The sequence below is a fragment of the Sturnira hondurensis genome, unplaced genomic scaffold (assembly GCF_014824575.4).
Source record: "Sturnira hondurensis isolate 20B ecotype Veracruz unplaced genomic scaffold, ASM1482457v3 Scaffold0015596, whole genome shotgun sequence".
In the NCBI taxonomy this organism is placed as follows: Eukaryota; Metazoa; Chordata; class Mammalia; order Chiroptera; family Phyllostomidae; genus Sturnira; species Sturnira hondurensis.
Window position 1 is genome coordinate 14,266,728 of NW_028088227.1, and position 12,521 is coordinate 14,279,248.

General features: G+C 36.7%; 1 non-coding gene across 1 annotated transcript; it reads left to right on the plus strand.

Moving 5' to 3' along the window:
• The first annotated feature begins 1,162 nt into the window (after window positions 1-1,162).
• On the plus strand, window positions 1,163-1,269 carry LOC119000367 (U6 spliceosomal RNA). Its single transcript, XR_005069300.1, has one exon. It is a non-coding gene; the product is annotated as a U6 spliceosomal RNA (small nuclear RNA).
• Window positions 1,270-12,521: the final 11,252 nt, after the last annotated feature.

The window sequence follows — 12,521 nt, forward strand, 5'->3', positions numbered from 1 at the left end:
ATTGAAGCAGGGGCACTTTGTACATACTTCCCATTTCCTCACACAGAATACTAAAAAGACCATACTCAAGAGCTGAGGTTTAAGAAAATTAATCATCTTTATTGACTCTCCAAGGATACTCTTAAGTAAAGCTGCCTTATCTTTGAACTCAAGTGCACAGGATACAGTCAGGTGGTTTCACTGACTTGATTCATCCTGAGGTGCCAGCATGGTCACCCCCAGTGTTTTCCACCATCAGTGCAAAGGTCAACATGATGAAAAAGACAGATAATGTCATTGTGTCAGTTTGAAAATAGTTTATTTTATACCGAGTCCTCAGAAGTGTCACGTAGGACCTCAAGAGTCACACTGACAGAATTTTGAGGACCATTAGTTTTCTCTGTTGGATTTTATAATCAGGAATGTATCAATTTAAATAAAGATGCTGGGAACCTTTTTTCCTTTTTTATGTTCTGGACCACTTTCCCCCCCCAATACAACAACGTAAACTCTTATTTATTTACTTATTTATTTTTCTGTTGTTCAAATACAGCTGTCTCCTCTTTCCCCCTACCACTCTCCCCCTCAGTGCTGCCACTGTGGAAAACGGTATGGAATTTCCTCAAAAAACTAAAAATGGAACTGCCTTTTGATGACTGGGATTACAGTCTGGACCACTGTGAATAGGGCTGACATTATTTGCACTTAAAAGCTTATGGGGAAACATCTATAAAATAACCCTATGTAGTGTCTTTAGAAGAGGTGTCATTTTATGATACCTGCCTCTAATTTTTCTAAATTCATTGGCATCTTTATAATTAATTCTTGTGGGGTTTCTTCAAGTAATACATGTTTTCCTAGAAAACCATTTCATTCAGGTTCTCAGCATTTTTTTCATAGAATTAATTAAGGTGGATACTAAGGATTCTACTACTCTTTTCATTGATGTTATTTCTTTTTAATCATTTTTATTTAGCAAATTGGGGTTTCTCCTTATCTTTTTGGTTAAATCTACTTGACTATTCTTTAAATAAATAGTACAAGTTATTAAAATTAATTATACTATTTTAATATTTCCAATTAATTGCTTTCTTCTTTCTAAATTTCTACTTTTCATAAGTTTGATTGTTCAGGTTCTAACCTCTTCATTTGGATGTTTAATATACTTATTTAAAAGGGTCTAGTGCTCACTTCGGCAGCACATATACTAAAATTGGAACGATACAGAGAAGATTAGCATGGCCCCTGCGCAAGGATGACACGCAAATTCGTGAAGCGTTCCATTTTTTTTGACTTGCTTCTCACCCAGCCACAGGACTGGGAAGGACCAGTACCAGATCCCGTAGAACCCAGGCAGCCTGTCGGGTGGGTGGGCGCCTGCACCCCAGTCTGGTAGCCTGGCTGGTGGGCGGGTGTGCACCTGGGCCTACAACCCAGCCCACAGAGGGGTCCTGCCGAAACCAGAAAATCCAGATTGGACAATTTGAAACCAACAAGAAAGGAGTTTTTTTTTTAAAACTTTTTTTAAAAACTTTTTTCAGTAATTGTATATATTTTTTAATTTTATTGTTGCTGTATCTTTCAGTACTCTGTTCCTCTCCTTTCTTTTTTCCTGTTTTAGTCCTTCTTCCTTTCACCTCAAACTTATTGCTTTTTCCTCACTTCTCTTGCCCTTTTTTTGTGTGTTTGTTTGTTTGTTTGTTGCTTTCTATACCACTGTAAATACTTCACAACACATCTCTCAGGTCTTAGCCCACTTTACAGGTTCCTGAATTCTATTACTGTAGTGATTAACTCTACTTGCTCACATGCTATGTCTATTTACTATTCTTTACTCTCACCTTACCTCAAAATCTGATCACCCGCAACCTCACTGCTTTCTAGATACAACTCACAAGCCTTCCCTCCCCAACAAGAGACTTATCTTTGGTCTATCCTTTCTTAAAAGTGGCAAATTGTGTTGAAGATTACAGTTAACACTATATAGAGCCCAAAGATCTTCTATCTCTTCTCTACTGGCTGTGACTGTAAATATCATAAAGTACTCTCCTGCTGTCATAAACCATTTTGCCTCCCCCTCCAGCTGATCACACACACACAAAGAAAGGAGTAGGTGGAAGCAGAGAACATCAAGATACCTGCAGGAGACTGCACCACTGAATTTCACAGGTATTCTACCACAGAAGTTCACACCATAAACCTAGGGAGTCAGAACAGATCAATTTAAGAAGCTGAAGCTAACAAGAAGAGTCTCATAAGCAATGGGAAGACAAAGAAACAATGCCCAAATGAAAGAAAAGGTGGAAGTCTCAGAAATAATGTTAGATGAAAGAGAGGCAAGTCAGCTATCAGATATTGAATTCAAAGCACTAGTTATCAGGAAATTCAAAGAGCTCACAATGAGCTACCAGAAACTAGAGGGGAGCTACCATGAGCTCTCCGCAAACTATATCAACATGAAAAAGGAAATAGAAACTATCACCAAAGGACAAGAGGAAATGAAGAATACAATTTCGGAACTGAAGAACACAGTAGAAGGAATGAAAAGCAGGATCGATGAGGCAGAAGATCGGATCAGTGAGTTGGAGGACACAGTAGAAAGAATCTCCCAGAAAGAGCAAGAAAGGGAAAAGAGGCTCAAAAAGAATGAAGATGGACTAAGAGAAATGCAAGATAATATGAAACGTAATAATATCCGAATAATAGGAATACCAGAAGGAGAAGAAGAAGAACAAGGGATAGAAAACCTATTTGAAAGAGTAATGATGGAAAATTTTCCTAATTTGATGAGAGAAAAAGTTACACGAATCCAGGAATCACAGAGAGTCCCATTCAAGAGGAACCCAAAGAGGCCCACTTCAAGACACATCATCATTAAAATGGCAAAATTTCAAGACAAAGAGAGAATCCTAAAGGCAGCAAGGGAGAAAAAGGAAGTAACATACAAGGGAGCCCCAATAAGGTTAGCTACTGACTTCTCAATGGAAACACTCCAAGCAAGAAGAGAATGGCAAGAAATATTTCAAGTAATGAGAACCAGAGGCCTACAACCAAGGCTACTTTACCCAGCAAGGCTCTCAATCAAGATAGAAGGCCAAATAAAGAGCTTCCAAGACAAAAGAAGTCTAAAAGAATATGCCTCCACCAAACCAGCTCTACAAGAAATACTAAAAGGGCTGCTTTAAGGAAAGGAAGGAAAAGAGAGAGACAGAGAGGAACTGTGGTACAAAAATGGCAATGAATAAGTCCCTATCAATAATAACCTTAAATGTAAATGGATTAAATGCTCCAATCAAAAGACATAGAATAGCTGAATGGATAAGAAAGCATGACCCACACATATGCTGCCTACAGGAGACCCACCTCAGGACAAAAGACCATCACAGACTAAAAGTGAAAGGCTGGAAACAAATTTTCCAAGCAAATGGACAAGAAAAAAAAGCCGGGGTAGCAATTCTAATATCAGACAAAATAGACTTCAAAAAAAGGGCCATAAAGAGAGACCCAGAAGGTCACTTCATATTGCTCAAGGGAAGAATCCAGCACGAAGACATTAACATCATAAATATATATGCACCCAACATAGGAGCACCCAAATATATAAGAAAAATCCTAGAAGACTTCAAGAAAGATATTGACAGCAACACAATTATAGTAGGGGATTTTAACACCCCACTGTCAAAAATGGACAGATCTTCCAAACAAAATATCAACAAAGATATAGCAGCATTAAACGACACTCTAGAAGAAATGGACTTGACTGATATATATAGAGCGCTTCATCCCAAAGAAGCTAAATACACATTCTTTTCAAATGCACATGGAACATTTTCAAAGATAGACCACATGATAGGACACAAAATGAGCCTCAACAAATTCAAGAAAATTGAAATCATACCAAGCATTTTCTCTGACCACAAGGGACTGAAATTAGAAACCAACCCCAAAGGAAAAAACCCAAAACACCCAAAATCATGGAGACTGAATGGTATGCTATTAAACAACGAATGGGTCAAGATTGAAATTAGGGAAGAAATCAAAAAGTTTCTGGAAACAAATGAAAATGAACTCACAACAACCCAAAACTTATGGGACACGGCCAAGGCAGTCCTGAGAGGGAAGTTCATAGCAATACAGGCTTACCTAAAGAAAATAGAAACATTTCAAACAAACAACCTAACCCGACGCCTGCAAGAACTCGAAGAACAACAACAAAGACAGCCCAGAGCAAGTACAAGGAAGGAAATAACCAAGATCAGAGCAGAATTAAATGACATAGAGACCAAAAGCACAATTATAAGGATCAATGAATCCAAGAGTTGGTTTTTTGAAAAGATAAACAAAATAGACAAGCCTTTAAGTAGGCTCATTAAGAAAAGAAGAGAGAGGACACAAATAAACACAATCAGAAATGAAAGAGGAGAGATTACAACTGATACCACAGAAATAGAAGGGATTGTAAGGAATTACTATGAAGAACTGTATGCCAAGAAATTTGAAAACCTAGGTGAAATGGACAAATTTCTAGAAAAATATAATCTTCCAAAACTCAATGAAGAAGAAGTAGAAAGCCTGAACAGACCAATAACAGCAAATGAAATTGAAGCAGTAATCAAAAAACTCCCATCACACAAAAGCCCCGGACCAGATGGTTTCACAGGAGAATTCTACAAAGCGTTTAAGGAAGAGCTAACCCCTATTCTTCACAGACTATTCCAAAAAATCCAAAATGATGGGAAACTCCCAAACTCTTTTTATGAAGCGAGCATTATCCTAATTCCAAAACCAGAGAGAGACACAACAAAGAAAGAAAATTACAGGCCAATATCACTGATGAACATAGATGCTAAAATCCTCAACAAAATATTGGCAAATCGCATCCAACAATACATCAAAAAGATCATACACCATGACCAAGTGGGATTCATCCCAGGGATGCAAGGATGGTTCAATATCCGCAAATCAGTAAATGTAATACACCACATAAACAAAAGCAAGGACAAAAACCACATGGTCATATCAATAGACGCGGAAAAAGCTTTTGATAAGGTACAACACCCATTTATGATAAAGGTACTCAGCAAAGTGGGAATAGAGGGAGCATTCCTCAATATAATAAAGGCCATATATGAAAGACCTACAGCCAACATCATACTGAATGGGCAAAAACTGAAAGCTTTTCCACTAAGATCAGGAACAAGACAAGGTTGTCCACTTTCACCACTTCTATTTAATATAGTATTGGAAGTTCTAGCCACAGCAATCAGACAAGAAAAGGAAATAAAAGGCATCCAAATCGGAAAGGAGGAAACAAAACTGTCACTGTTTGCAGATGACATGATAGTGTACATGGAAAATCCTATAGACTCTACCAAAAAACTGCTGGAACTAATAAATGAATTTGGCAAAACAGCGGGATACAAAGTCAATATCCAGAAATCAAAGGCATTTCTGTATACTAACAATGAATCAGCAGAAGCAGAAATCAAGAAAAAAATCCCATTCGATATAGCAAAAAGAAAAATAAAATATCTGGGAATAAATCTAACCAAGGAGGTTAAAGACCTGTATGCAGAAAATTACACAACACTGAAGACAGAAATCAAGGAAGACACAAACAAATGGAGACGTATACCGTGTTCATGGATTGGAAGAATTAACATCATCAAAATGTCCATACTACCCAAAGCAATTTACAGATTCAATGCAATACCTATTAAAGTACCAATGGCATATTTCACAGACATAGAACAAACACTTCAAAAATTTATATGGAACCATAAAAGACCCCGAATAGCAGCTGCAATGTTAAGAAAGAAGAACAAAGTAGGAGGGATCACAATACCTGATATCAAACTGTATTACAAGGCCACTGTAATCAAAACAGCCTGGTACTGGCATAAAAACAGGCACATAGACCAATGGAACAGAATAGAGAACCCAGAAATAAACCCAAATCTCTACAGTCAATTAATATTCGACAAAGGGGGCAGTATCATAAAATGGGGTAAAGATAGCCTCTTCAACAAATGGTGTTGGGAGAACTGGACAGCTACATGCAAAAAAATGAAACTCGAGCACCAACTTACATCATACACCAAAATAAATTCAAGGTGGATAAAAGACTTAAATATAAGCCATGACACCATTAAAGTCCTAGAGGAGAACATTGGCAGGAAAATCTCAGATATTTCACGCAGCAACATTTTTACTGATATGTCCCCTAGAGCAAGGACTATAAAGGAAAGAATAAACAAATGGGATCTCATCAAAATAAAAAGCTTCTGCGCAGCTAAAGAAAACAGCATTAAAATAAAAAGACAACCAACTGTATGGGAAAACATATTTGCCAATGATACCTCAGACAAAGGTTTAATCTCCAAAATATACAAAGAACTCACACGACTTCACTCTAAGAAGACAACTAACCCAATTAAAAAATGGGGAAAGGACTTGAACAGACACTTCTCCAAGGAGGACATACAGAGGATCCAGAGACACATGAAGAGATGCTCAATATCGCTAGCTGTCAGAGAGATGCAAATTAAAACCACAATGAGATACCACTTTACACCAGTGAGAATGGCTATCATAAACAAAGCAATAAACAACAAATGTTGAAGAGGGTGTGGGGAAATGGGGACTCTGGTCCACTGTTGGTGGGATTGCAGACTGGTACAACCATTATGGAAAACAGTATGGAATTTTCTCAGAAAACTAAAATTGGACTTGCCTTTTGACCCAGCAATTCCACTGCTAGGATTGCATCCTAAGAACTTTAAAACACCAATCCCAAAGAACATATGTACCCCAATGTTCATAGCAGCACCATTTACAATAGCCAAGAGTTGGAAGCAACCTAGGTGCCCGTCAGTAAATGAATGGATCAAAAAACCATTGTACATATACACAATGGAATTTTATGCTGCAGAAAGAAAGAAGGAGCTCCTACCTTTTGCAATATCATGGATGGAAATGGAAAGCATTATGCTGAGTGAAATAAGCCAGGCGGTAAAAGACAAATACCATATGATCTCACCTTTAACAGGAAGCTAAACAACAAAACAAACAAACAAACAAGCAAAATATAACCAAAGACACTGAAATAGAGAACAGGCTGACAGTGACCAGAGGGGAGAGGGGAGGGAATTTCAGGGGAAATAGGAGAGGGATTTAGAGGAACATATATAAAGGATACATGGACAACAACTGAGAAGGGTGGGATGGGATGGGAGTAATAGACGGAAAACTGTACTTGAAAAATAATTAAATAAAAAATTGGGGGAAAAAATAAAAAAATAAAAGAGTCTAGAATTTCCTTGTAGCCTTGGTTTAAGTATAAATCATATTCTGTTATTTTTCTCTTGAATACTTGAGTTAAGACTTTTGTAGGTTGGTAGAGAGGATGATGGTAGTAAACTTTGTATGTAGTTGTTCTTTTGCTATTTTTGTTTTAGAATTCCAGTCTAACTACATAGTGTTTGGGTAAGGTGACATATATACACATATATACATGTATATACGCATACGTATGTATATATGCAAGTACACATATGTATATACACACATATATGAATACACATATTTGCATACACACCTATACACATATACGTCAATTCATTTATTTACCTGTCATAAATAAGGATCTCTTTGTGACTATTTTATGTGGTCTTGAAAAGAAACTGCCATGTCTGTTTTCAAGATAATGAGTTTCGTGCATGACCGAAGTTGTCATGGTATTTATGTCTTCTATTTTCTTACTAATTTTGTTTCCACTTGAACCATCACTGACTGTAAGAGGTAAGTTAAAGTTTCCCACTCTAATATATTTCTATTTCTTCTTGTATTTCCTCTTTTTTTTCTTCATGTATACTAATGCAGTGCTACTTGGTATAGATATATTCATGTTGTCAGATATTCATGGTTGGAAACTTGAGACTTATCTTCTTCATCTTGCCTAATCTTATCTCCTGAACTGAGTCTTATCTAATGTTACATTCACAATGTGTAATTTTTGTTTACATTTGTATACTATATATTTTTAATTCCTCCCTTTTCAATCTTTTCAAATATCCTGTTGCTTCTGTTCTATGGTGAAATAAGACCATTTCTTTAACAATGGTTTGGTTGACTACTTGTATATAATATATAGTTGAGATTTCTTTTTCCTTTTACTACCTGTTTTTAGTTTATTTATAGTTTTATATGAACAAGAGGTGGTTTTAGTTCCAACAGATTGTGTTATGATTCCAATTTTCCTGGCTGGTGTGCATGTGTGGGGAAAATATTTAAAAAATAATTTTGAAGTACGTGTTTTTAATAATTGTGATGTTTTAATCTTTACTTTTTAGTCATGAATCTATTTATTTCTTACTAAAACTCTGGTAAACAGCAATGAAATTGGTATATTTTCAATTTTTTCCTCTCCCTCTCCCTTACTTTTGCTAGAATATTTTAATTAATTCTAATACTTGGTACATACTTCCTATTTTAAATATACCTCTACTCCTTTATTAGTTTTAAATGATCTCTACTGATCATGTTTTTGATCTAAAAATTTAGGAACTGGGCATGCTTATTATCTCCCACCTTCTTGCTCCTTCCCTCCCTGACCTTCATCAGTTGTTTCATTTCTACCTCGTCAGGATTTTTACTATTTACATTCTGCTGTATCCTCATAATGATGATATTTCTTTTTATCTTAATCCTAGAGTTAAATAGTTTGATATTGAATATGAATCTTTTTACAATTATTTATCAAACAGTTTTTGGTTGACTAAAGTGTGTTTTTCAGTCCTTACTTTAAGAGGGCTCATGAAATCTGGTTGGTTGGCCAAAAAGTTTGTTGAGTTTTTTTCCATAAAATAAAAGACACGTTTTATTTTCACCAACTTTATTGATTTGGATATTTTGAGTATATTGGCTGTCTCCCAAGTGGCATAATGTTGATTGTTCTCAATTAACATCTTGTTTTGATCTCTTACCAACTTCAACTGGTGTAACCCACCTTGGAGCAGCATCCAGCGAGAAATCTCCAGCATGAAACTTTGCAAACTAGTTCTGACATGTTCAGTCAGTCACAGCACCTTCTCCATACACTGCACAAATCATTTTCTGTGTTTCAGTTGCATTTTTACCTTTCTTGAAATAATAAGGCATGATATGCCAAAAATGTGGCATATTTTCTTTCATCTTCATCATTAAAATTACTTCACAAGAATTCACCAATTTTGATTTTTTTAAATGCATGATGACATGACAGCTGTCACAACACAGTCTAAAAAAATTGTTTTGAATGACGTTAAAGACAACTAAGCACTACTAGACCCATCTTATGGAAAAAAACAAATGAACCTTTTGGTCAACTTGACCATGAACTCTTGATTATTTAAACATATATCTTTTGTCTTTATTCTTAAACAATATTTATAGGCATAACATGTTTAGACTTCACTTTTATTTCTTGATGACTTGATAAGGCACTACTTTACTTTCTTGAAAATTGACTCTTTTGTGAAGAAGTTGGACTACAGCTACAGCCATTGTGACAATATTTTCCCCATACCAGTTTTTTGCTTTCTCAACCAAAAGATTCCTTTATTATCTGTAATGTTCAGTAAATCTACTAAGTTATGTCACAGTAGTGATTATCCTACATTCCTGGGATACAGTACAGCCTTTCAATCTTCATATTTAAGCTCTTACTTTTGGAACACATCCTTGAATCATATACTTAAACAGCTGTCTTCTGTTCCATTATTTTTCTCACTTTATCCTAAGATTCCAAGTATTGACTTTTTTGCATTTCTTTGACTTATACCCCACATTTAACATTTTCACTGTATCCCATTAAAAACTTAGCTTCATTCCTTTTTACTTATTTTACTCAAATCCGGATCTGTTTCTTTCTTGTGTTGTCAGCAATGCCCCTCTCTTCAATGTATATTCCTGTGGGGCCTTCTTTTCTGTGATGGTTTTAGTTTTTTTAAATTAAAGAGAAAAACAGCCAGGTTACCTATTCTCCTTTTAAATAGGCTTACCATATTTTCATCTTTAGTAGCTCTATTTTCAATTCTTGTATCATAGAAGTGACTTCCATTAAGTTTTTTAAATTCTAATTTTACAGCTGTATATTTAGGCATTGTTTTCTTTTGCTCTATACCAGTATTAGCAACTTTTAAAAGTTAATTATGTATGGTGTATCATTTAGATTTTTTCTTTCTTTTTGTTTTTAGTATTTTGTTTTGTTTCTTTTTGATTAACCATTTTAAAATAAGGTTTATACTTCCTCAACTGGCAAGAAGGACTAGAGCCACCTCATGGCCAACTGGAATGTTCTGTACAATAGTGAACTTTTTTTACGTTACTCCTCACTAATCAACTGAGACTAGCAGCTCTAGGGCTACTCGTATTGCTGCATCGTCCCCCTCCATCTTTTCTGCAAGATGGACTGTCCGTATGTTTTCCTGTTCAGTTCGAACTCATCTTCTTACAGCGACACCAGATGTGGGAGGCACTCAACAGCGGCCTGCTCACAGGTTTTCCATGTGGCCAGTAACATTTTACTGGTTTTAAAACATGGCTGCACATTCTTTGACACTGCTCTCATCACAACTTTGGAGTTTGGTGTGTCTCCTAAATCGAAGTGGCCTTGGGACTGCTTTGACTAAGAGAGCACAATGAAAGTGACTCAAAGTAACTTGAAGGGTAGATCATAAAAGGTCATGTGGCTTCTGCCTTGTTTGCCAGCACGCTTGCTCTTATAACTCTGAACTAAGATGTGAGGAGTCCAACTACTGTGAAGTCCCCAGAGTGGAAAAGCCATGTGAAGCGCAAGTGTAGACAGTCCCAGTTGAGCCCCGTGTTTTGGTCATCTGACAAACGGGGCAGATAAGAATGCGGCACTGTTTCAGACACTGCAAGTCAGCCCAGCTACTGGATGGTTACATCTCTTAAACCAAGTGGAACGGAAGGATGATCAACTTAAACACTGGTCAAACTGTTGCCCACCCAATTCCTGCTATATATTAAAACAGTTACTGTATCACACTGCTGGTTTAGCTGGCATAAACATCACTGTGGTGCTTACTTGAAGAAGTGCACTTGGCCTGATTTTTATGAGCTTTGTAGCTCTAGGAAAGTTTTATACTGTATCTTTTATGCTACTTTAGACCTGCAAATTTTCTGGAAGCCTGTTTCTTATTATACGGAGGTTGCAGTACTTGACCTGTTTCAAAAAAAAAAATGAAGTTTCTCTTCTACATTCTCACTTTGGCTTTGAGGTGATTGCTAAAGGAGGAATCTACATTTGTTATGAGGTTGAAAACAAAAGTTTCAGGCAATGTATTAGATACACGACAGTGACAGTGTAATAGATAGACAGTTGTGACTAACAATTCTAAACAATGTGAGGCTTCTAACAGAATTTTTCCCCACCACAGCGAATAATGAAAAGGCTCAAGTCCAGAATGTGTAGTGGCTATTCTAAAGACATTAAATTAGTTTTAAATTTGGTAAAGTCCCCAAATTCTTGGTCCTTTTTCCTTTGCTGTGTTCATTAAGCTATGAAAACTATAAAGTGTCAATAGTGACAAGAATCCCTGTATATTGGTATTTGAAATTCACACCAATACTTTGCTTTCTCAAGTAACATAGCAGAATTGAAATTTGTAGGCTAAAGTACAGTATAGTAATTTACTACTTAATATTCTAAAAATAAGCTGTCTTTTAGAAAAAGTAAAGAATAAGTTCAAAAATTCCCAGAGTGGCTTAATGGACTGTCATATATTTAAATGAAGTCAAGTATGAATGATCAGAGACTTCTCCAAATATTTAAATGGTAACTGTCTCAGATCTTGGCTCCTGGGGTCCGAGGCATTATTAATGAGACAAGAAAAATTCTCATGGACTACAGAGTCCTGTGGAGGAAAAGGGATGAAAGGCTTCTCTCTCAAGAGGAGAAAAAGCCTCGGAGCACCTCGACCACCCTCTCAAGAGGAGAGCACCTCCACCCTTGCCTTGATAAGCTTTTGTTGGGTTCAATTTGCAAAGGAATACAGGGTGTATACGTAAAGCTCATTAATCATTGTCAGGCAGAAGTAATTAAACAATAGATAACATTCAAAGAGCTCCAAGGGCTTATTCTGAGTCAGGGTCAGATAGTTAAAGGGCCATAAAACTTTGGGGAATAAACTCATTTCCTGCTTGGACCCTTATCGTTTAAACTGAGGGTATTAGCAAAGTAGGTTTCATAGGATTTAACGCATTCTTTCTTAAGCCTGATCATCCTAGGGGACCTGCCCTCTCCAGCACAGGGCCGCACCCACCTCCAGCATTGTTTCAGGCTTAAGTCAGGCAGGGGAAGTAAGGCAGCCAAGAGATTAGGAGACTTCTTGCAGATAGAATGAGGAATCAGGCTATGTCAAAGCTGAGGGGTGAGAGTCCATCACCCACTTTTTCTATAGCCCCCCAAAGCCTTCCCTGAGAGCCCCTTCACAACTGCACCTGTGGTAGGTCAACCTGAGGAATCTTATCCATCATTG